The sequence below is a fragment of the Falco punctatus genome (genome assembly GCF_963210335.1).
Source record: "Falco punctatus genome assembly, chromosome: Z".
Classification (NCBI taxonomy): Eukaryota; Metazoa; Chordata; class Aves; order Falconiformes; family Falconidae; genus Falco; species Falco punctatus.
The window spans coordinates 57,987,588-58,013,679 of record NC_137586.1 but is presented as its reverse complement, the minus strand read 5'-3'; the positions used below and the strand labels follow the sequence as shown (position 1 = coordinate 58,013,679).

The 26,092-nt window shown below is 42.1% G+C and overlaps 1 protein-coding gene across 4 annotated transcripts in view; it reads right to left on the bottom strand.

The window, feature by feature from the left end:
* The window catches only part of PAM (peptidylglycine alpha-amidating monooxygenase), a 154,240-nt gene extending 134,319 nt beyond the window's left edge, over positions 1-19,921 (bottom strand). For all 4 annotated transcript variants that reach the window (XM_080371255.1, XM_080371257.1, XM_080371256.1 and 1 more), the window contains exon 1: positions 19,787-19,921. The gene's annotated coding sequence lies outside the window, so the exon portion shown is untranslated. The remainder of the gene's footprint in view (positions 1-19,786) is intronic.
* Positions 19,922-26,092: the final 6,171 nt, after the last annotated feature.

The window sequence follows — 26,092 nt, the reverse complement described above, 5'->3', positions numbered from 1 at the left end:
TGAACTACTGCCAGCAGCAGAGACAGAACTTCACAAAACGTGCTCTCACTATCTCCCAGGATGAAAAGGAGGAGGATGCTTGAGGCATTCCTTCAAGCAGCATGCACCACACCAACACCCAAAATCTCACCCCCAGAAGTCTCCGCATTTGTATTTATGACTTACGCTGCCATGTCAACACAGCACTTAAGGGAGGCCCAAAACCATAGGATACCTCCCATGCAGCAGCTGTACAAAACATCTACAAAATGAACCTCAAGAAAGATAGATAGATAGATAAATCTGAGAGATAGATAAAATCAAAGAAAAGACAGTTTGACACAGCTCACAAGAACTTCCAGAGGACAAACTGACTTAAGAATTTGACAGAAATGAAAGATTCATGTCAAAATACCATCACAGTATTCACCTACTAGGTGTGTCATTCTTCATCCACAACACAGCATAATTGTTTTGTATTTTAAATAACTGTTGAAGTTTCATTGTATTACCAATCAATAAGTTATTTTTCTAAATGTGGATCCATGATAGGCATAACTTCTGAAAGAAAGTTGTGCCAAATGAGTTAGGAGTCACATACCTGGATATGCCAGACCTAATTTCACCTGATATTGTGCAACCAAGCTGAAACAATCTAATTTCCCCTAATTCTCCCTTCAAAGAAGGAAACAACTAGGGTATAGTTCATTGAAAGTTAGGACCATGTATATTCAAGATCTGCTACAGACACCTCAAAGATTAACAGTAAGGAAAAAAAAAAAACCACCCAAAACATCTACCTGATAGCTCACACATAGCAAGGGAAACTACTTTAGAATATTTAGATTTGCAAGATACTAGAATTGCTTTTAAGATGAGAACTAGTTTGCTCTTTACAAAGTCTGTGGTACCTCCTTTTTTTGGGCAGCTATGTTACATCAAAGACAAAAATCCTGACTGTAATAATATTTGTTCTTATTGGCCGCAGAAGACATTCTGTGAGTACACAAAACCAAAGCTCATGTTTGAAATCAAAGAGCAGGCAAGCAGCACCTCAGTTACCTGTGTAAAAGTGCAGCTGACAAGAACTGCAGGGGTTGAAGGAAGTGCCCATTCACCTGTCTAATGCATGTGCCTTGGCCTAAATAACTACATTTTCATTAAGAGCATATCCTTTGCTTTCAACACCGGGCTGACAGACAGACAAGACTGCTCCAAGGCAGAGAGCTGACTGCAGCTATATTCTCTCACATACTAGATGAAAGCTAACCCAGAGCAGGAGCTGATACTGCTAACAGCAGGAACAACCACCACCAAAATAAAAAACCCCTATTGAATTACTGCATAAAATGTCCACATAGAGATGAATAATGGACCTTACTTGAATCAGTCTCTTAGCCTCTTTTAATGTTAGAAAATGAGGGGATATGTCATACACATCACCTCATTATCTCATCCCAGTCAAGGACACCACAAGGAAACTCTAGAGCAAGGAAGACCACATCAGGGAACACTTAAGCCAATTGGACATATATAAGTCCATGGGCCCTTACGGGATGCCCTTATGAGGGCTGAAGGAGCTGGCTGATGTCACTGCAAGACCACTCTTGATAATCTTTCATCAATCACGGGAGAGATGCTCAAGGACTTAAGGAATGAAGATTTTAAAAGAAACAGGCCAGACTCACCATAAGTGATGGACACAACTGTTCAGACTGATTTCACTGAAGTAGTAATGCAGCTGTGAAACAAAGCAAGTCACTTTTAGATGTGACTATGCCAATCTAGCCCCAAGTAAAATTTCAACTTGCAGTGCTGAATAAAGTCAGCAAGCAATAATTTCTGCCCTTGACAACTACTACCCATTCATTTAAAACAAAAAAAAAAAAAACCAAACCAAAACACCACCAACAAAACACCCCCTCAACTTCAAATAAAGCTAATATCCAGATATTGAAATGCTTGACAAAGACCTTACTTCAAAGATAAATTTCAAGGACATGGTCTAAGTGTCAGTTCATTATTAATAACTTAATATATGCTATTACAATTGAAAAGAGATTTTATATTCAATTAATATATGATCACATACACTGTAACTCAAAAACCTTTCCTAAGCAAACTGCTGTAGTTGTATGTAGGACAAGTTGTCTTGACAGGGATGAAAGATTAAATAAGACACAGGAGACATTCATGATTTGAACATCATCCAAAGAAAAGCTAGTACTTACTGAAAACCACAGTAACTACAGGGAGACAGAGCCCTGTTGCAAACATACAGGTTTTTAGCACTGACCGACAGAAAAAAAATCTCACATATTGCTAGAAAACATATTCCATTCTTTGGAAATATTTGCTCCTGAAAGTATCTAATAAGAACACAAGTTCAAAAGTTAAGGTCAGTCTGAATAAAGAAGTTCTCAACAGTGGCCTTCTAAATTTCAATGAAGTAGTAACTCTGTATTGGTTTCCTCAGGTCAGCTGTTCAAGGAAAAAGGCACTCAGTGTTAGATGAAAATCCCACATGACAGAAGTAAATCAAATTCCAAAGAGCACAAAACTAATGAAATATAAACAGAACAGATATATGAAACAACAAAAACTACAGAAATTCAGTCTAATTTCAAAAAGCCAATTATAGGTAAAAAACTGTTTGGAATTCATATTTTGAAGACGTAACTATAGAGCTGAGAGTCTCCAAAAATAAATGCTGGTGGAAAAAAAAGAGGGAAAGAGAAAGCTCTCAGAAATGTGGCAAATGCATGAGATTATCCTCCACTAATAGTATTTGTTGATAAGCACATGTTCTAAATGGGACTGGTAGAAAGAGGCAAAACAAGCCAAGAAGACTGCAAGCACCAACCATAACAGCTCTAACATTTTCATAGTTGTGGACAATATTGTCAAAATAGCACTCCTCCCCGGCCCAGACATAAAGGGTTTTGACAAGACAAGGTCAGGTTACAGATCCAGTTACCAGAACTAAAAGCAGGAAAACTACCTTTCCATGAATTTCCCCTCTTTCCCAACTTCCTTGCTATTGAAATTTTTGCATTTATCCTTTGTTACAAATCAGAGACTGCCTGACCAGAGCAAGGGACAAAGAAATTAATGGGAACAGTGGGGATCTGAAGCCATGGGGACAGGAAGTAACAGGCAGGAGTGGCAGGCAGATCTGCCCACAGCCAGAAGTGTCCATTAATTTGTGTACAGAAAATCTTGGCAGCATCAAGAAATACAATGACAAAGGTGGCTTTAATCCATGGTTACCCCTTTTTCGGCACATATTTACCCATAAAGATTACTGGCAGACCTCATTCACTACAGATGGTATCTCATAGCTGAAACTGCCAACATCTCAAGAAACATGAACCTTGAAAAATTTTTGTATGTTATTTCACAGCGAATACAAATTCTTCAAAAAAGCACTTAAGTATAACAAGATCATAAATTATAGTCTATTTTGCAAATGTATTTAGTACAAACATGTCCACTAAATGGATAGTCAAACAGAATCTGAATAGAAGAGGTCAAATTGAGTAATTAAATAATGAGAACACTTCAGCAGTGAAAACCTGTAAATTGCCTGAAGATGACAGGAAACTGCACTTATGCAAATAAAGACAGTTGGGTTTGAGATTAATTAAATCATTAATCCTTTGTGTTTCCAAGTTATTTTCAGAAAACACTTCAGCTTGACATTAGGATAGTACTGTATGTGCAATATTTTATACAAGCCATCTTCAAAACTTTGACATTGTTTCTGTATTCATAAGAAAAATACTTAGTTTGCAGTTTCTGAAGCTTTTTTTTTATTATTTTTTTTGTAAAAGCTTAGTTTCCAATGTGAACTCATTTTAAAACCTTGGCACCACCTTATTCTTTTATACTTTCATACAGGATCCTGAAAAAAGCAAAAGGTGTTAGCCTACAAAGCACTAGGAGGAAGGTCTCCCAAAACTAATAACCAATGGAGTATGCTTGCCCAAGGCCAGCGGCTTTTGATTCAGACTGTTAGTCTCTAACACTAGATGCTACAAACTACTGCTAACCTCACCTAGAGGTACTTTCCTCATGCAAAAACAATCTTCCAGTTCTCAGCGGGGAGTGTGACATGGAGACTGTAAAAGGCCCAGTGCAGATTTTCTAAGATGTCTTCAGCACCAATGTTGACCTGAGGGCACTTGCTTAATATTGCTACACTACGCTGAAGCTTTATTTCACTTTATCTTTGAGATGGAACACCAGTGCCACTGTTCTTAGTGGTATATGTTTCCAATTTTAATTTTATACAATTCAAGTATCAGAGATGGCAACAAAGGAATCACTTCTAATGAAAACTGACTTCCCTAAAGGACAGTCATACTTGGTCTGTTAATCTATTTCCAGAAACTGTGGCTATGTAGGATCTAGAGCAAGGCCACTTCAAAAATAAATTAAAATTGGGGGACAGGGGGAAGGGCAGGACAGTGCTGGACAACTACAACAACACTACCCTGAAACAAGAAAAAAAAGTTGCAAACAAAAAAACCCCTTATATTTACACAAATTTTTAGTTCAATTTAAATACATTTTAAACAGAACTTACAGACTGACAGTTCTACATGTTATAACATACAGATATGCTTCTTTTAAAGCCCTGATAATCATTTATATCCCATGTTAGCTTAAAAAAACCAGTTCACACAGCCTTGATGACATACTTGCTCAAGACACTACCAAACCTCCCAACAACAATGCACTCTAACACTACAGTTATGAGCTCACCTCCAAGTGTTGCACAGTTAGTAAGTTTTACATCACCAGCAATGCAAAGAAATCCTCTCTTAAAGTAAAAGGGTATTTCCAGTAAAGCCAAAGATTAGTTACATAGAAATATTTATTTGTATTTAGACACTTATGGAAAAGCAGCAAATGAAAGTCAACGTTTTAGGCATCTTCCTGAGCCTCAAGGCCACAAAACACAATATGGTAAGAATAAAACATTTGCATAATGAATCCACTAAGAATACCAGCAAGTTTTCTACTACTTTATTATCTAAAACAGGTGCTAGAAGCTAATTATTTAGTCCCAAGCAGCAAAACCTGGATAAAGACAAACCTCAGTACAAGCCAGAGTATAGCCCTGGGAAAACCGAAAGATCAACATCTCTGCAGATCAAAGATCCTTTCCCACGATGAAGCAGTTGTCTGACACTAAGCACAGACATCTGAAGAAAGCTACATCACTTCAAAACAAGTTTTCCAAAATAGATTGTTTCTGATCAATCAAAAGCATGCTTGCAATTCATTTCTGAACCAGCAGCTACTGCAAGAAATAGTCATAAGTAATCAAATGAACAGACAACTCCATGCTAATTAGCTTACTATGAAATACATTTACCATGAGAAAAGACAGTAAACACACAGTACCAAAAAGGATCATTGTTACAATAAACAAGACCCACAAGGTTATCACAAATGTAGAAGTATATCCAACAAGCTGATCTAACTTCTGCAAGTGGCCAAACCCCACTCCAACTCAACATGTTGCTAGCTCTGATGTCTGTTACAAAAAAAAAAAAAAAAAAAAAAAGTACACAATTTTGCTCCCAGTCCGACTGGATTCAAAAGCCAACTAAGGCAAGTGGAAGAATTGCAGTCGCCACCAATTCACTATGCATGCCCAACATTTCCACTGATAAGTATCCTGAGTGCAACAACAGTACATAAACAGATACAATAATATAGATAACATAGTATTGTGTTATCTATCTGTATTATTCTCACACCCCCTCAGGAATAAAAAGCCAAGTATCACATGACACTGCATCTCTGCCAGAAAACCAAACTCCAAATCAGAGATGTCTTTTGAAGACCACATAAAACCAGTAATGAGTCTCTAAATGCAGCTCTGAATATTATTTTTTTTTCTTTGCCACAAGCAAAACACAAGATGTGGTAGTTATTCTTTTTGTTCAAGTCTATTTCTTCTGAAGATGAAATGGATCACATTAGATAAACGCAGTTAAAAAGAAGCAACGAGCACTCTATATTCCCTGGGGGAAAAAAGCCACTATCAAACTTTCCGGAATTGAAGCAGAACATGGTCCAAACCCGAGACAGACAAATACAGTGTCCTTTGGTTTGATCAACTCTTTTCAGAAAGAAAGGTGAGATAGTTTCACTGCAACATGCTCTTTTTCACGATATTTCTTCATTCCTGATTTTGTTTCAGGTCAGATATAGTCTCAGCTTTATCACCATAGAACATCAATGTACAAACACTCGTTATGCGCACTTCTGCTTTCAAAAGCGATATGGCTATATGACTGAAAAAGACTTTTTTCTTTTTTTTTACACTAAAAAGAAGCCTGCTCTGAAATGTTCTGTTCATTACCTCCTCTCCAAATTCTGGCCCAATCATTTCAAATTCAACAAACCATTTTGTTGTGTATTTGTAGCCCTGTGGAAGACACTGCATTTGAGTTAGTCATCTTGGGCAAACCACATCTGCTCTGTCAGGCCCTGTACTTAAGGCATGGGAAGCCTGTATGTTGGTATGGGCTGCTGCTGAAGGAAAACTGCTGGAATGCCCCGTGCTGGCTTGTCCTGCACACTGGTGGGTATCACCAACAACACAACCTGCTTGTCAGTGGAAGGTATATGGTATACATTCCACGGATATATCCTCTGCAATAAAAAAAAGTTACCCAAAAGAAGACATTTTTACTTTTACTGTGGTCCAGAGTCCTAAAAAACAAAACTAATAGGAAACCACCATCTATTTAAGGGAAGAATATAAACAAGTGAAAGGAAAAAATAGACCACCAAAAAAAAAAAAAAATCAAGACAGTGGGTAGACTCATTACATGCTCTGCTCCCCCATTCAACCGGTGAAAGGGAGAGTATACCAGGACCAATTAGTTACCCCAGTCTGGTGGCTCACATACAAAACCCCTATCAATTGACTAGATTTGGATCTTCCCCCCTCAAGACACATCGGGGACTGGGTCCCATAGGGAGGTAACAAACCTTATTATCTTCCACCGACAAAACACTGGAGCAGTTGTAAACAGCAGCAGTTGACTACTCTAATGGTTACAGGCCTGAGATCACAGTGACCTATCCTTATATCTGAAAAATAAACTGATTAAAATTAATCTTTGGGTGGGGGGGTGGGAGGTAGAACCACCTGCTTGTTAAATCTCTTTGCTTATTACAACTGAGCTCCTACCCGCTTTTATGGCAAAAGTGCAGGTAGTTACAGTACATGACTACATTTCTGGGCATGACTTATTGACAAGCAAAACTCTGATGATAACACGGGAAAAATATTCTTTTGGGGTTCATACTATCACTGCTTCAAAATGAGTTGCACGCAAACAGTACAGGCTGCCTAGAGGTGACATAGAGATCACCCAGATGATTACAGCTTTTAGAGGCTGGAGTTATTCAGAGAACCCATTCCCCCCTTCAACAGCCCCATCTGGTCAGTGAAAATGCCTGACAGGTCCCAGGGAATGACAGCTGGTTAATGATTACTGAACAAGGCTGCCCCACAGTCAGAGCTGCAGTGCCCAGTATTATGACTCCTCCAGCAAGCTGTATGTGGAGCTGTGGCATGTTGCATGGGATCCAGTGAAGGCTTTCTTTGGCATTCCAGCTGCTTAGGAACCACAGAAGCAACCTGCATGCTCATGCTGGGGTCAGCAGTACACCTTCACAGTACTGCCTCAGATGTATCCACAGAGCCCCATGATTTGCCATGGGCTGTCCCATGTCGTATTTTTAGGCTAAAAGCTACTTACAAGCCTTTCAAGCTCAAAGCCCTAGTATTGGATGAGGAAATGGCTTATGTTACTTCCCCACACTGTAAATCACTCAGCTACGCAGATGATGTTATCCATATCACTGAGGGGACCGCTGGTCCCATTGATCAAGAAGTGGGAAAAGCATCAAGTAATGTTACCGAGGCAATGCAAAATCACGGTCGGGAAACTAATCCCAAGAAAATTAGAGAGCTGCCACAGAAGTAAAATTTGGCAGAAAAATTTGGCAGGGACTTCACAAAGCGATGCCTGAATCAGCTAAACAAATCATACTTTATATGGTAGAAATGCAGAGCAAAGTAGAAACACAGAAGATTATTGGTCTTTATGGGTTTCAAAGACAATTTATACTATATCTGGCCCAGATACCGAGTTCATTATATAATACAGTAAGAAGGGGGTGGGGCGGCAAAAAAAGATACCTGTTCTTTCCCGAAGAAAAGATAAAAGCCATTTCTGAACAAGCAAAAAAAGTAGTTTCCCGTGCAGCAGTTTTAGGCTAAAACTACTAATAAGCCTTTCAAGCATAAAGCCCTAGTATTGGATGAGGACATGGCTTACTGAAGTCTCTGGCAGCATGGGGACAGGTGACACACACTGCCAGGCTTTTTGTCTCAGAGGTTGCCCCCATCTGTGCAAAACTACAACTTTGGGCTGCTTGTTCAGCGCCAGCTGGAACAGAAACAATCACCCAAGAGACAAAGATTACTGACAGCAGGGCTCCCTATGTTACAGTGGATACTGTAAAATTACTCCAGTCAGTAAAGCGGGAAGACACAACAGACTAGCATTGTGAAATGGAAGTGATCCATTTCTACACTTACCTCTCCCAGCCCAAACAAAGTTAAGTGCCTTACAGGAGAAAACGACACAAATTAGCATGGATAATGATGGTGTGCCTCTACCACACGGACTGCCTCTATCTTGGGCACAGAAGGCCCCACCAGAGAAACAATTAACCCAAGAGCAGAATATATGGCTCACCAATGGATCAGCAAGATACAAGAAAGACAATGCAGTGGAAAGCAGCAGCCTTTGAAATGGCCGGGCAAACCTTCCTAATCTATCAAGGGAAGGGGGCAGCAGCCAGCAGGTTGAGCTGATGGGTGCAACTATGGCGCTGGAAGAACCACCAGGTTCAGAAACATTTATACTGACTCAGGCAGTACGTAAAGGTCTCAAACTGTGGGCTAGTAAATGACAACCAGATGACTGGATGATACACGGTAAACTTCCTTGGTGGCAGAATTTCGTTAAGACTACAGAGCAATGCAAAACCATTGCTCTCTGGGTAAGACATGTAGATGCCTACACTTCACATCATGGTGAGCCAGAGTAGAAACACAGTGCTGTTGCTGATCAGGTATCTAAGGTACATACTTCTGCAATATCCCCCCAATGAGGAAGCATTAGCTGAGCAGGCTCATAAAAAGTCAGGTCATTAAGGGATAGCTGCTACCTACAAATGGGGACAAAACATAGGCTTTCCTTGCACCAGAGAGGCCATTCAAAATGCCTTTCAAGAATAGCAGGTGGGCATATTAATAGAAGCAAGAAAACCACCACAACAGCCTTATGGAAAGACAGAGCACTGAGTGACCCCAGGCCACACCTAAAGGACATTACATTGGGCCATGTCCAAAAGGCCAGGCTTTGTAATCAAGTGGTGATGGCTGATACATGTACAATCACCTGGCTGTACTGCCTTCTTCCCAGGCCAACCTGAAGGCCACTATGAAAGGCCTTCACTTTTTAAGCCAATGGTCAGGTATTCCTACTTGTATTAAATCATAATGGTTGTCATTTCCAGAACCAATGGTCCAGCAGTGGGGTGGTGAAAACGAGGTAGCATGGTCTATCACAGGGGTCCTCACACTGTTTAACCAGGGGCCGGCGCGGATGCAGTGGCAGGCAGTCACCTGTGGCTGCTTGGTTCCCCCCCCCAACCCCCGGCGGTGGGGGCGGGGGGGTCTGTAAACACCAGGGGCCGGATTGAGGACCCTGGGGGGGCGTATCCAGCCCGCAGGCCGTAGTCTGAGGACCCCTGGTCTATCAGATATCCCGTCAACCTTGTGAAGCCAGTTTAGTAAAGCATACTAACGCCTTACCAAAAAAAAACCAATAACTGACTCCTTCCACCCACCCACCCACACTCTGGCGGAATTAGCCAAGAGTGTTAGCACAAGCATTAATAAATCCAAGTAACAGGGCAGGAGTCCCAGGCTACAACACTTACAAACTATCATTAGGCCATCACCATGCAGCTATGCACATCAGGTTCCTGTCTGAAACCAAAGAGGGCTGTATCTTGGCACTAGATAGACAATCCTGCTTATAGTGATCCCTGCCAAGACACCAGCCCGGGTGCTGGGGGCTACACTCTCAATGTCAGAACACTCAACCTATACTCCTTTAATATGATCTGCAACATACATCTCATAAAAAAGTTGTACATCCCATGTGTTTTGCAGAAAGCAGATACAGATATGCCTCCCAGGAAGTTTCAGCACTGCACTAGCCTGCAGCACTACCTGTTGGCACCCTGTGGGTTACAGGGATGATGCAAGTCCCACCTGCCCAGTGTATTTCTGGGCACAATGGACACTCTGCTGGGAACCAAAAGGCCCATTTTATGAAATGTCTGTGCTGGTCAACATCCAAGGATGCCAAGAAAGGGAGCCTTGGAAATGTGTGTGTTTGTGAAAACCCCATGCCTTGATGATCCTTGCAGATCACTTTATTAACTAATGCTATGTACTGCTGACCTCTTACAGAGAGAAATACAGATTATTCTCACCAGTAAGAGCAACTATCTTTCTTTCATACAAACTACTATGTTAAAACATCTTTGGCGTGATAGAGTTATTAAAGTCCATTCCACAAAAGAAAGACCATAATAATTCACTGTCACTACCATCACAGCTTGTGACACATGGAAAATATGAAAGATAATTGTCCTTCCCAAGTAAATTATATAGGCAATTTCTTATGGGAATTAGAAGGTATTTTCAAACAAATCACTCCGTCTTATTAACTAACAATTTAAGCCTACTCTAGATTTTGAGATCACATCCTGAAGAAACATTTTCAGGCCTGCAATGCTACTGTCAGCAAAAACAGCCTCAAGCCATTGCTAGAGTTGGACCCTTACCATGTATCAACAGGTTGACTCAGAACCCCCAGAGGAGCTTTTCTGTTCTCTTCTCTGTGAATCTCCAGAACACTCATTTAACACAAGTTTGGAGAACTGTTACTTTAACTGAACAGACTTAGTGATCCAAGTATGTGTATTTTACAGTCTCTTGTAACATCCTTACAGAGAAACTGGTGAAATACGGTCTAGAAAAACAATCAGGTGGACTGGCTGAACTGTAGCAAGCAGTGGCACAAAGTCCACGTGGAGGCCAGTCACTAGTAGTGTATCCCAGGAGTAAATGCTGGCTCCAATCCTGTTCAACATTTCCATTAATGATCTGGGTGGTGGGGTAAAGTCCACCCTCAGCAAGTTTGCAGAGAACTCCAAATGGGAAGGAGTGGCCAATACAGCAGAGGGTCATGCAGCCATTCAGAAGGGCCTGGACAGGCTGGAGAAAGGGGCCAACATGAACCTCATGAAATTCAAGCAAGGAAAACGTGAAGTTCTGCATATGGCAAGGGGCAAGCCCATGCACTAGTACAGGCTGGAGGGTGACCAGCTGGCAAGTGGTTTTGCAGTAAAGGCCATGCAAGACAAGGTGAATAGGGGCCAGCAATACGCACTCATGGAAAAGGCAGCCAGGGGCATCCTGGGCAGCTTGATTAACAGCATCACCAGCAGGTTGAGACAGGTGATCCCTCAGCCTTCAGTCAGCAATGGTGAGGCCATGCCTGAAGTGCTGTGTCCAGTTGTGGACAACCCAATACCAAAGAGACATAGACATACTGACACAAGTCCAGAAAAGGGCCACAAAGATGACTGTGGGATTAGAGCATCTGCCATGTGAGGAGAGGTGGGACTGTTCATAGCCTGAAGAGAAAGAGGCTTGCTGGGGAGGGGCTGAAACTTTATCATTACATATAAATACCAGATTTATCAGCATGGGGTGAAAGCAAAAAAAAGAGTGCCAGACTTTTCTCAGTGGTGTCCACTGACACGACGAGGCAATGGGCATAAACTGAATCGCAAGAAATTCTGTCTAAACAAAAGAAAACACCTGCTTACTACAAGGGTGGTCAAACATGGGGAAAAGCTGCCCAGAAAAGCTGTGGAGCCTCGACTCATGGCTCAAAACCTGGCTGAACAAAGTCCTGGGCAACCTGATCTAGCTGACCCTGCCTAACTGGGGGTGGGTGGGGTTGTGTGTTACACTGTGTGATCGCCAAAGGCTCCTTCCCACCTCAACCATCCTGTGATTCTATATTAATCTCACAGGAAGAAAAACAAGAGAGACAGTCAAAGAAAAAAAAATATTAAAAAAGGGTTAGCAAGGGCATTTTCGCTGTCAAAAAGAAACAAAACTAGAAATCACTGTTTAAATAACACCCTCATAACTTTCACATGCAATAAATAAAAGTTGTTAAATACAGATAGCTTTTATAGGAACGGCTAGGTATCACAGAAAGTTCTTCTGAAAGAACTACATTAATTTAACATACTTAAACTAATAATTTTGTGATCAAAATGCATTAACACTGTTTCAATACAAACACCAGTAAACAAGCAGAAAGCAAAAGCTGTTTTAAGTCAGGATAAAAAAGATACATTAAAATCCATCAGAAATCCTTAATCTCTTCTATAATGAGATCTGCATTCTTAGGACCATGCAATCCAGCTCCTTAACTTGAGTACAGGGTACAACATGCTTGTGAAAGGAATTAAAACCAACCGAATGTAGTCAGTCTGAATATGAGTAATTCATGGAAAACTAAAGAATATAGATAGAAGACTACAAAGGAGCACTGCTAACTTAAAACGAACAGTAGTTTTCAAAATTATTTTTTCTCCTCTTTAAATGGACTGCTGTAAGCATGCATGGCTAACTTCATTAGTTTTCAAGTTCCTTTTCTTCACTCCTGAAAATATCTACCTTAAAGGCCCACAAATGAGGTTCAAGGAGAAAAGAACTCCATTAAAAGAAGATGACTTGTAAAGCAAAAACACTGGCATTCCAGAATCAAAAATAGTCCCAAAGCAATAAGCACTGTTGTTGTGGACAAAACACTGGATTATAACCAACCTCAGTACCTGAACAGATGTAAAAGTGTGGTTTCACAAAGAGTTGACTTAACTGGCAAGGGGTACAGGGAGGAATCATAGATGACAGACAGTTATTTTCTTCTAAAAAAAGAGGCTGTAGCGTCCTAGAAAGATGTGTATGAAGAAGGTAAGTATAACTGTGTATCACTGATGCTGGATTATGAACGCACATTAATGAACCTCACAGAACAAAGCACCCAGCTATATTCAATAATTACTGATGTAATCTTTTAAATGCCTGTTAACAAAGACATGAGGAGTAACACATTTGCTGCAACACAGGCTATAGAGATGACCCATTTCAGTCCATCTTTCCTGTCTCCTCTCTTCTCCTTCTCTACCCCACTTCACATTACCCTAATCTTCAATCTTCCCGTTTTTCACCTCAATTGTTTTGGTCAATAGTTCATACAAGCTCTCCTCCTATTCCAGCCTTCCAGTTCCTCACCTGATGCACATCCTTGTTAGCCCATCCCCAGACTTCACAGGATTTCTCTTTCTCCTGGCTGTACATCCCCACTAGGTCACGGGCCCAACAGTATCTACAGACGCTACTTTTCTCTCCACACCGGCTTGCTTCAACAGACTTACCTTCCTCTCAACTCCTCCTCTTCTCCTCAGTCCACCTACTTCTCCTCAAGCTCTCTTCTAATACAAGCTTCTTGATTCTCTATTCTCTTCACAGCAAAGCAACACCTCAACCCTGACATTGAAGACTTCACCACCAATACTTAAGTTGTCAATATTATAAGATACAGACCTCAGAAACTTGTGGGAAGCATCAGACAGCCTTTTTAAGTATACAAGGCTGACCATCATCCTGCAGTTTAGAAATGCACCTTGAAGCTACTTCTATTTAACATCTATGTACCTGTAGATGAATTAATTTTAGTTTCACTAAAAGTGCTCTTAATAAAACAGAATCAGAGAGGTGGCGAAATGGAACAGATTCTGACATAAAGAACAGAGACAGAGGGAAATGAAAAATGGAGTGTCAGAAGAAATGAAATATGAACTTACTCACATTATCTTGGCAGATTATACCATCTCTCTGATGAAATACAAGATCCTTCCCCCAGATAAAAGAAAATGCAGTAGAGCTGGTCTGAGGGACAGGGGGGAATTCAGAATATTTTCATCCATACCACAACATGGAAAATTAGTAAACACGAAGAAACTGGATTAGAAGATGTAATAATAAAATAAAATAAATAGATTAAAGATCAGTATGACTAGTTAAACAAAGACAACTGAAACTAGCATCAGAACAAGCGTGAAGTGATAGTGTTTCATTAACTAGAAGTGTTTCTAAACTATAGCCTTAGTATTTGCATAAAGGAAACTGGCACAAAATATAGAAGAGAACATAGAGGACCTGCTGAAGCAGGGCTGAGGAGGTACTACTCATTCACAGGGAGATCAGAGTACCATAAAAAAATAAATGGGTAATTTTGAGAATGAAAACAACGAAAGTATCTTTTTTTTAACATCTGCTTTTATGTCAAACACTTCAGGACTGTCTACTCTTACCCACCAGTTTATCAGCTGGAAAGAACAGGTGTATCAGGTGATTAATGATCACAGCTACTATGATGTTCTCACAAGTAACTAACAGCAACAATAAAAAGTGACTTTAAGGGGTATTTTGTAATTTCAACTTCTCTCCATTGCAGATCTGCTTATACTAGAGTTACTGTCTTCATCAAGTGCCGTCCCAGTCAATACACACAAGAAAGATGTATTCAAACTGTAGGCAGTAGGAAAGAGGGCTACTGGAATCACAGAATTACAGAATACCTTCAAGTTGGAAGGGACCTATAAGAATCACTGAGTCCAACTCCCTGCTCCTCATAGGACTACCTAAAACTAAGACCATACAACTAAGAGTGTCACCCAGATGCCCCTTGAACTCTGACAGGCTTGGTGCCATATCCAGTTCCCTGGGGAGCCTGTTCCAGGGACCAACCACCCACTCAGTGAAGAACCTTTTCCTAATGTCCAGTCTGAGCCTCCCCCAACACAGCTTCATTCTATTTCTCTGTGTCCTGTTGCTGGTCACTGGAAAGAGATCAGCACCTCCTCCTCCACTGCCCCCCCCCGAAGAAGCTGTAGACTGCAATGAGGTCACTCTGTAGCCTTCTCTTCTCCAAGCTAAGCCCAACAAGCTCTTAATTTTCCCAGTATGTAATGAAACAAAGCCAGCCTGGATTGTTCAGCCTAGCAACGTAAAGTCTAAAAGTAAACATGATTGCTCGCTATAAATAAACAAAGTATATACCAATCACAGGAAAAGAACTAAGAATTAAGCTACTGAATGATACTAAATGAGAACAAATGAGTATATGAAGGCTGTGTATAATTTAGGCTGGAAATTAGAAGGACATTTTTGAAACAAGCCAGAGAGGGTATGCTGTGGATCACCAATTTTAAGATGAATAATTGTTTTGTCACATGGATTGAAAGACATTATTTATAAGCCTGCAACAGAAAGCAAACATACAGCCAATAAAGTTCAACGTGAACATTTCTTCATAATCCCCTTTTGTTCCCAAGTATGAAAGACTAATAATCCCTTTTTGTTCCTCAGTATGAAAGACCCGAGGCATACACTACCACAGAAGACTGAAAAGGAGTAGGCCACCTGCAACATCCAATGGAAGTGTTAGAAGCAAGCTTTTTTTTTTTAGAAGTTATTTAAGCCTCGATTAAACCTACACACTGGGGACCATGACAGAGAAAGAGATGATTAAAAAAAAAAATATAAACTTTTGAGATACCCTTCCTTTGTAGAGATTTATAGAGTAAATATTGTATTAGTACACCAGGACTATGAAAGTACAACAGCACAGATTAAAACAGCAGAGCAGGAGTGGGAACAATGGCACACCTGCTGCAAATAAAGAGATCAAGTGGAATCAAGTGGAATCATGAAACATGAAAGAAAGAATACTGGTAACAGAAAGGAACTGGCAGGCACTGGTAGTGTGTGAGACTGTATCACATACATGGAACCACAAATATGCTGTAAGACTCAACATGACTCTTGGCACTCTTTGCCAAAAGGGAACATAAACACAGCAAGGATCATGCAACATCATTAATACTCAAGAATAACCCAAAAGACATGATGAGGACTTGATAGCCAGCATCCCTTGCTCTACTTGTAACTGCACGTAAACCTGGCCAGACTGATGAGATACACATCTGTCCTGGTCTTCATCAACGTAGGACTGCAAAAGCATGGATATGAAGGATGAACGAAATCTGTGAGATAACAAGTTACTGAAACTTGTTTTGTCCAAAATAAAAGTAGTTTTTCCTTTTATCCAGTGATCCATTGTGAGCTGCTGCACTTTAAACTCTTTCAGTTCATCTGTTTACACATCCTGTTTGGCTGTTGCAGAACCACAGTATCTTAAAACAGACCATTTGCCAAGTGACATCTGTTGCATAAAATGTAGCCAGTTCATCACTGCAGCGGTAACAGCCTAGGTTATTGTTTACGGTCTTTCAGTTTCAGCAAAAGACTTCTTTTTTCCTTTGTGTAAAATGATGGATTCCTCTAATTTCAGTGGTTTCATTAAAAATAATACAACACATTGATGGGTAGAAGAAAGCAAGAAAACCCGTTACTTACAAAGTACGGTAAGCGTTCACAGTGCATGGAGTGCTGCTACAACAGAACTCTTCCAACTCACAACTGCTAAGTGTCTTCCTTAGAGGTCGAGTAGCTTGTTTCTATCAACTAAATCAGAAAAGCTTGCTTGCTTTCTTTTGGTATTTCTTCATATATAATCTGCGTGTATCCTTTCAAAAGCTACTTTAACATTTCATTTACATTCTCACATAGAGATGAATAAAATTCTCTATGCAACCTGTTTCTCAAATATAATAATAAAAGCAAAAATTGAAATGCATATCCGAGGAGCAGTAAGTTTCAAAAGCCAGCACTAACCATGAATTTTGTTTTCCCCTGCTTGCCCCCACCCTTTGGTATGTTAAGATTATGCTAGTACTGACAAAGAAAAGTAGTGTAGATATAAACGGGAAGCAAAATTCATGGCTTGTGCTGGCTTTTGAAACTTACTGTTCTTTGGCAGGGAGGTAGTAAAGCTACCATGCAGTATCCTTCAAATATTGCATGTCTCAATGTTTCCACCTCCTTCCAAACTACAGTTTTATCTAGTCAGAAAATATTTAGTTGTGCCTTGGGAAAAAAACCACCCTGCATTCAAGTTCTGCAGCATGAACAACTAGAACTTCAACTAGGCTTACTAGTCAGAGAACGTCCAACAAAAGATAATTTTTCTAGCTTGTTTGGCTTGATTTGTGATACTTTTCAAATCTTTGTTTGCACTAATAGCTGTAATTTTGGATAGCACTATTACATGTATAAGCACCCCAGGAGATTTATTCATCTCAAACATCATCAGCAATGGTGAAATCCAGCTGTGTTAAATGGAAAGTTACAAAGTGACTTTTAAATATACTTTTCATTTCATTGTTCCTGATGTCGTTCTTGAGTAAGCAACACTGATAATTCTGTAAAATGAGGATGGCAGAACAAATCCCAAGCTCTTGGCTGCCTTTGAGCCATGACTACACGTAAAATGGAGTAAGTTTGTCTTCAACATGTATGCATTTTGCACCACAGTTCCTTAGGATTTGTATTTAAGGAATAAAGAAGAAAACTCCTCTCAAAGCAAGTATTTTGTGGTATCAGCTACATGGAGGGAAGTAACTTCCAGAAGAGCAAATTCAATTATATCTTTTTTTATTTGACACCCAGCAGCCTGAAGGTTATCTCACTTGACATGGAAGCAGGAATTGAAATGGTGGGTTTGTATTTTGGATTAGATCTCCAAGATAATTTTGAGCCTGCTTGCATACACGCTTGTGCAGACCTCTACCTCCATTTGTCAAAGGAAGGGTTGTGCGTTCTGTATCTGCTTCTGGCTAACTTGTTAGTTCTTACTTCCTACACTTCTTATTTTCACCTGCACCAGTGATGGCATCACTATAAAAAAGATACCAGCTGAGTACATAAGGATTAAATTCAACCTCCTTTCCATTTTTTCTATCAGCACTAGCTGGCAAACATGCATCACTCTTCCCATAAGGTTATTTTTAAAAACTATCTCTTGGTTTCAGATCTACAGTACAAGACAGACTCCTGATTTCAGACCTACAGTACAAGACAGAAACATAAGAGTCTAACACATAAATCATCTAAAAAAAATTAAGTTTGGTTAAGATTTTGGGATTAAACTGTAATTTTCTGAAAGCTAAAATTATTACTGATGCTTTTAATGCTGGAACCTGTAAAGACAGAGAAGGAGCACCTCAAATCAAAAAGGAAACGAAAGGCCTTATTCATATCAAGGGACATATCACAAAGAGACTCTGAATATTAAAATGCCTGTCTTTTTCTGTGCCAAACATTTAGTCTTTAATAAGTAACTTAAAAATTCTAATTAATGACAGTGATTCTTCTTTTTTATTGGAACCTGTTAAGAACACGCATCTGCAAACCTACAGTAGGGAATCAGAAAACAGTCTATGGTAAAACATACCAACCTGCCAATGCCACACCTCCCTGCTGGTGGTCCACAACAAAGTCTGAAAACTGACAGTCGGTTTACAGTCCCAGAAGGGCTTGGGATCCACTCTTTCGTACACCACTTCTCACAGCACAGCCTGTGGCAAGCAGGCTGGCAAGTGAACAGTTATCAGATACTCCAAAAGACGAGTAAATCGAAACTGTGAGATACTGACACACAACACTTGCACCTTTCAAAACTATGCATAAGCAGTGGAGGCTTACAAGGGAAAAAAAAAAAAAAAAAAGCCACTCCCAGGGACTAATGGAAACCACACCACCGCAGCTCCAACCAGCTGGACGTCGAGACTTAAAACGCCAACACCTGACTGCCTTCCACGGCTGGACACCTACAGGTGAGGAAATGACGGCGCCAACAGAACCGCGCCGAAGTCCGAGGGGGCTCCGGCTCTCCCGCGTTCAGCCATCTTCCCCATCACCGCGGCAGGCGGCCGGGATGCCACCCCGGCGCACCGCTCCCGAGCTGCGCTGTCCCTTTAAGCCGCAGCCCATGACCAGCGGGAGGAACCGGCCCCCGGGCGGCCGCCCCGCTCCCCCCGCCCGGCGCTGCAAGGGCTGGCGGCGCCCAGCGCCGCAGGAAACTTTGGCGGGAGGGGAGCGCGCCGCGCGCCGGCCGCCCCCTCCGGTGGGCTCCCCCCGCCCGCCTCACAGGCGGCACGGCGCCCCGGCGGGGGGCGGGGGGGGCGCCCGGAGACCTCGACGCGCCCACCCTGTCAGGCAGCAGCGGAGCCCCGCCGCCCCCGAGCCCGCAGCGGGCAGGACCGTGCTCCCCCCGCCGCAGGCCCGCAGCCCGCCGCGGGAGAGCCGCACCCGGCAGCGCGACAGCCGCGGGCCCCGGCGGGTTCCAGCGGCCCCCGGGCCGCCTCCCCGCGCCGCGGCCAGGTGCCCTCCCTCAGGCGCCCGCGGGGAGGCGCCCTCCCGCGAGCTGGGCGGGCCGCCCGGGGCAGCGCGGTGCCGCCACACGTGTGCCCGGGAAGGGGCATCGCAGCCCGGGGAGGCGAGCGTCAGGGCGCCGGCCGGAGCGCAGGGCCCCTCCACCCGAGAAGAGACCGGCTCCGGGTACGGGGCTACGGCAAAGCACCACAACTCCAACTCCCTCTCCCCCCGCCCCCGGGCTATCGCGGAGCGCGTGAAACTCACGGGAGAAAGGCGAGCCGCGCCACCAGCTCCCGGCCGAGCCGCCTCCGCGCTGCCAGCACCGGCGGCACCGCCAGCACCGGGGGCTGCCAAGCGCCGTCGCCGCGACCCCCCTTCCTGCCGCCTCGCCGGCCCCGCCCCCACGGGACCGCCCGCCCCTGGCGCCCCGCCCCTCGGCCGCGGCCCCTCCCCGCCCCGCCCGGCGCGGGGGACGCGGCGCCGCTCACGTCTGCCTGCGTATTTCTCCGGGGAAGCGGCGTGGGGGACGCTGCGCGTCCCCTCAGCGGCTCCGTTCGGCGCGGGCGGGGGCGACGGGGCGCTCCCGTCCGACGGCGCGGCGGGGTGACGCCGGGAAGGGTCTCGGGGTCAGCCTGGCGGGGTCCTCGCTGTGCGAGCCCAGGGCGGAGGGAACGAACCGCACCGTCCCCTGGCGGTGCGAGAGGTTCGGCTGGCCGCCCGACTTCCCGGCGGCGCCGACCCCGCCTGGCCGCCGGTCTGGGCTCAGACGACCGGGGAAGAGCCGCGGCTCTTGCCGGAAAGCCACTGGTTTCCCTGCGGGTGGGTCGCAGGGGCGAGCGGGGATCCCTCTGCGGGCCGGGGCATCCCGGGGCGTTCGGGGCTGGCCGCGCTCGCAGGGGCCGCGCCTGTGGGTCAGGGGCCAGTGGGCCCACCAGCCGTCGGTCCCGGAGCAGCGCCGTCCCGTCGCGCCGGGCCGAGGAGGCGGGGGCCGCGGGGCCGCAGGCTGTGTCAGGCGCGGTGGGGGGACCGCTCAGCAAACGCCCACTGCCACACCGGAGGGGCTTCAAAGGCGACCCGCAAGGCCCCGGGACGCGGGGCTTGTGCGCCGGGTGCCTTCGGTGGGCAGTAACGGAGCCCGGCGGGAGCAGCGGCAGGAACCGGGGCGAGCTCGGGCCTTTGCTTCGGGTGAGAAAGTTCGCCCCGTCTAGAGCCGAGGCGGTTTCGGCGGCGGAGCTGCGACAGCCCCCGGCTGACCCCCGGCAGTCACTGACTCAGGGCGACGGGTAGCCAGAAGAAGGGCAGCCTCCGAGGGTGGGTGCCGGGAGCGGCACAGCCAGTTACTGTAACGGAAGGCAGACATGCTGGTTGTTGTTAGAAGCTTGTTGAACTCTACTGTACTTGAGTGAGATGATGACTTCCGTGGAATTCGTAACATAATAGCAAGCTGAAGCTTGGGCATGTCTGACGCTGAGCTGTACCTTACAGCACATACCCACCGGGTGAGAGCATGGCTCGGAATCTCCGGCTGAACTGGTTGTGCAGGAGGCGTTCAGGACATCCATCTGCATAGGTCAGCTGGAAGAATTGGGACCCAGATCTGTACTGTATTTCAGGGGTGTTGTAATTAAGCATTCCTTTGTTAAATGGGGCTGTCTTGACGCTGCTCTAAAATATAAAAACATGTATGGTAAGACACGATTGTGCCACCTTCAGGTTGAAGTAATACCTTGTTTTACATGTAGATCTACGGACTTCTTTATGAAAACAAATTTGGGTAATTTGACCTTTGCTGGATGTTTCAGTGTTTCTGCAAAGACTAGATGTATTATCATGATGAAGGATTTTCCTTGTTCATATAAAATGCAAGATACACAGACTTCATGAATTAATTCTTTGCAAGCCAATTAACGTTTCCCAAATTAAAACACATCAGTGGATTTTTGGTTTGGTTTTAAATGCCTGGTCCATTTTCCTCAGAAAGTGAAAACCTGGTTTTGTGGGGGTATAGCGCATAGCAAGCGATTAGTGATTAATGTGTCCCAAAGATGTTTTCGTTCTTTGATGACAGGAAATATTAGCTGTTGAACAGAAATGGTGACTTACTGGCTCCAGTTGATTTGCAGAGTCACGCCAGCATTTCTTTCTAGAGCTCTTTGTCCTACCAAGCACTCATGCAAGTTTGTGCCAGGCTTCCCTTATATTATTGATCTGTCTCGTGAAACTGAACAGTGTAATTGCAAAGGCCTGGCCTAAGGATTTCAGACCTTACCCTGAGCAAAGTGATTCAGTGGTGCTTTTGTGAAAGGACAAGCTGATGTCCCTAGGCAGAAGCATCCCAAAGGACTGCCCTCACCTTTCATTCTAGCTGGGATGGTGTGGCATACAGAAGGGTGCAACTTCACAGTTTCTTACTTGCTACATGCTAGCTAGGCTACATCTAGCTGCTTTTATGCAAATTCTTTAACTGGTGTAGGTTCATTTATAGTCTGAAAGCAATCTTTGTAAAGGAAACTATGGACAAGAATTTGGAGAAGGAGCTCAAAATATTCCTCAGCATGTGAATGTTCCCTGAATTAGAAGGTCCTGTTCTATGAGAATAGTGGAGTCTTACAAAGACAGTCTTTTTTGTAAGTGTACAACATCTGGCTTACAGGTATTAATAAAACAAATCAAAGTATTAAAAAAAAAGAGAAAAGCATTGAGGAATTATTAACTCTTTGAAAAGTAATTGGGAAATACAGTAAACAGGGCCTACTAAGATAATACTCTTTAAAGTGGTGTTTCTGATTTTTAGAAGTTTTTTCTTCAAAATTAAATAAAAGGTATTTTCATCATTCTCCAAGTACTTTGTATTGAAGTCATTAACCTGAGTAAAATCTTATTTTTCATTATCGTAAACATAAGGCAATCTACCTTGGACTTCACATTTAATGGCTCTCTAAATAATTCTACTTTATTTTCCTCCATTTGCTCATACTGCTTTCATTACTTTCACTGTTGTTTGAATGCTTTTTAACTTTAATTTCATTTATATTACCCACCTGCTCATCTCTGTGCCAAGTGATTTCATATTGCTTCATGAAAGCAAATGAATACATTAAAATGTGGTGTTTAACTTTTGCCTCCTCCTCTTCTGAAATCTGAGGCTAGACTTATATTGTCCTTTTTTTCCAATATGAAATTTATTATCATAGGAAAATGAAATTACTTTTAAACTTTATTTTGTGACTTATGTTGTAGCCTCCTAGTGTGAAGTGCAGAAAAATAAACAACACAGTAGGTCCTCCAAAGCACTAACTAGGCTTTCCTGTAAGACTGACTTCACTGAGCTGAAAAAGTATTTCTCATCTTGCGTGATTGGGTGTCTACTTTTGGTTTAATGACTTCCTGATTAAAACAAAGATATTCTGAATGTTCTTTTTTAATGAAAGATCACTGTAATTTTGACATTTTTGTGGCAAATAAAACATTTTCTTTGCCTTGCAAATCCTTTCTTTGAATCTACAGACTTGTGCATTTGGTCCCAATTCAGCAAGGACATTAAGCATTTGGAAATCGGGTACATGATAAAGCAACTAAATTTAGACCTTTGACATAAAAGTTGCATCAAAAGATTTGTTTGATCTGTGGTTATGATCTCATGATAATGTACTTGGGTTTCCTTGTGTGCAGGAATAAACTTATTTTAACGTCCTGAGTTCTTGCATTGTGGAAAACATATCTTGAAGATTTTCACTATCTGTGCCTCAGCCATGCAGGCAATTGTTACCTGCCATTTATAGATACATGAGAAAGTACGGTTTGAATGTGTCCAGAAAGCTTTTGAGTCATGCAGTCCTCTTGCTTATACTTCCATAACACAGTAATATTGTTACTGGAAAACAGCTATAATAAATATTAAATCATAAAGTTCAGTAGCACAATGAAGTATTTTAGATAGATAGATTGATTAATGCCAGGTTTTGAGCTCTTTGCTTTGAGCACCATTTACTCTCTTTTTGCCACAGATACTTACTTCCTTTTTTCTGTTAGTCAAAACAAAATATCACTCGTCCTTCTATTGTCTAGCACAAGACTGCATCAGACACTGGAGAGCTGTATGGAGATTTTGCTTTGCAAATGGAGCAGCATGCTGGCAGCGTAAAGGATGAAAGTCTTTGAAGAGCTCTTTTGAGGATAGAAATCAGCCCATGATCCCCTTCAGGCTGCAGTCTCGTATTTCCAAGATTTTTTTGTCAAATACTCACAAAGATTAATTCCAATTTGAAAGAGAGTGCCAGTTAGCTGGATATATATGATATAGATATGTAACATAGCTATAGTTGATGCACTTTTTATACCTCAGTATAATGCAAAAATACTAGAGAACTTCAACCTTTATGTTGAAGGCTTCATTTTATCCATATGAACAGAAATATGCCACAAAACCTGTTATTTCAGCTACCACACTTAAAATTTTAACTCGGGTGTGCAATAAATGATCCCTGCAGACTGCAGGTAAGGTAAGCTTTTTGGGGCACTGCTGTTTATATAATGCCTTTTCCATGAACAAAAGATGTTAATCTTGGACTCTGCTACTTAAAGAATAAACCAATAAATCATATCAATGTTTTGAAGACTAATTATTCCTAACACTGTATTACCTAGAGTGTTGCTATATTTTACATACCATTGAGAATGGTTTCTAATAAGATACAGTTTCAGAACAGAGAATATTTATTGTTGTACCTATATCTCATCTATTTGTGTGTTGTGATCCTACGTATACACTAGCTTTTAGATCGTTAAGAGAAGTCTGATATGGCTGAATACATGTACGAGTTATTACTGGTGCTCTGGTGCAAGTAATTCAGTCAGTTGTCATTAATCTGCATATGCCAACTTAAATAACCATCCTTGGAAAATTATCTGTGTTTCTCCTAGGGCCTTTTGTTTGTCTTTAAATAACACTACTCTTGCCCCTTTGCCTCTGGGATGTCTGTGTAGGTCTCACCAAAAGGTTGGGTTTTTTCATGTACTTGCCATTTTTCATTTGTTCTGAGAAAAAAATTGTCAGATGTCCATGGTAATAATGAAAGGAGACTTGCAAAAAATGTTAAGTAGATTTGAACTAGAGCATAGACTTAATTTTTAAATTGTCTTCTAAAAATTTGGTGTAGGAAAACAGTGGTTTGACATTCACTGTTTGTACTTAATTGTATTAGCAGTGACTGAGGGTATATCCTGGTTCACCACTAAATTCTGCTATATTTATTGAGAGACCTGATGAGTAAGCTTCATATATGGTCTCTAGTCAGATACATCACTCTAAAAGGTTATTTTTTCCCTAGGGCAAGAATACTTGTTTACAGAAAAATAACTCAGTTTTAAAATGTTTTGGGAAAGTCTACGGTAGTTCTTTCAGCTTTGTGGAGGGGTGGGCTGTTGCTGCATTGCATTATAAGTATTTAAGAAGTACTTCCATGACTCGATTTCAAAACAAAACTACAAAATAATCCCAGATTTCAGAAAACTAACCATAGGCACACTGAAAAGAAGGGAAAGCAGGTGGTTTTTTGCATTACGAAACCTTTAAAGAAGAATAGCTGTAGACAGCGGAGATGAAAGAAGAGAAAGGGAGAAGAGTAGCAATGCCAAATTGTCCTTTGCATATGCATCCCTAATTGACTATACATATAAGTGATTGTTTGCCTAGAACAAGACAAAATCTGCCAGGAAATTCTACTGAACAAAGAACAATTGTTTAACTAACTTTTAGAGGCCATTTGTTCTATGCTAACATTGACTTTTAAGGGTAAATGCATCAAGAAACATTTTGAGCCGGAGCAAATCATGCTGTAGCAGCTGTGTATAAATAAGCAGATTTATGTTTTAAAGTGTGGGAAACAAACACTGAAAAATAACTAGTTGAAAAAGTGGCAACATTTAGCCATCATTTATCGAGAGGTAAATTTGCCAGTGTTGTGCCCTGCTTAAAGCACTTTTTTAAAGGTTGAGTCATGTATCCACACCTTTTGAAAATCCAGATAGCTGGATTTGTCATGGGCTAACTCATGGTGGGTTCCTTACAAGATAACTATTACACACAGGTGGTGCAAAATATCACAAAATTTAATATTCTGGACAAGACTGTAGCCTTAGAATGAACATTGGTGGAGATTATTCAGCCACAAATATATAGCATGACCAAGAGTGTGTGTGCCGCAACAAACAGCTCTTGCTTTGCTTCACTCAGTAAAATCAATCATCTGTTCAAAATTAATGAAAAAGAATGAAGTTACAGAACTGGTAAGAGAGTCAGTGAGAGAAATGAAATGGTTCTATTTAATATTTACTTAGTACTTTAGGTTTATTACAAAGTATTTAAATACTAACTAACTGAGCTTTGCAACAGCAGTGTAAAGAAGATAAGGCATTTCCCCCCTATTTCTATCATGTTCCACTGAATCTGGTAAACTCTTAATTTCTCTAAGACTAAAAATAAAGATATCCAATTGTGGATATAGAACTAATTAGATAATCTGCCAAATTCACCATAGTATTGCACCTTTATTGAATTATCACTCAATA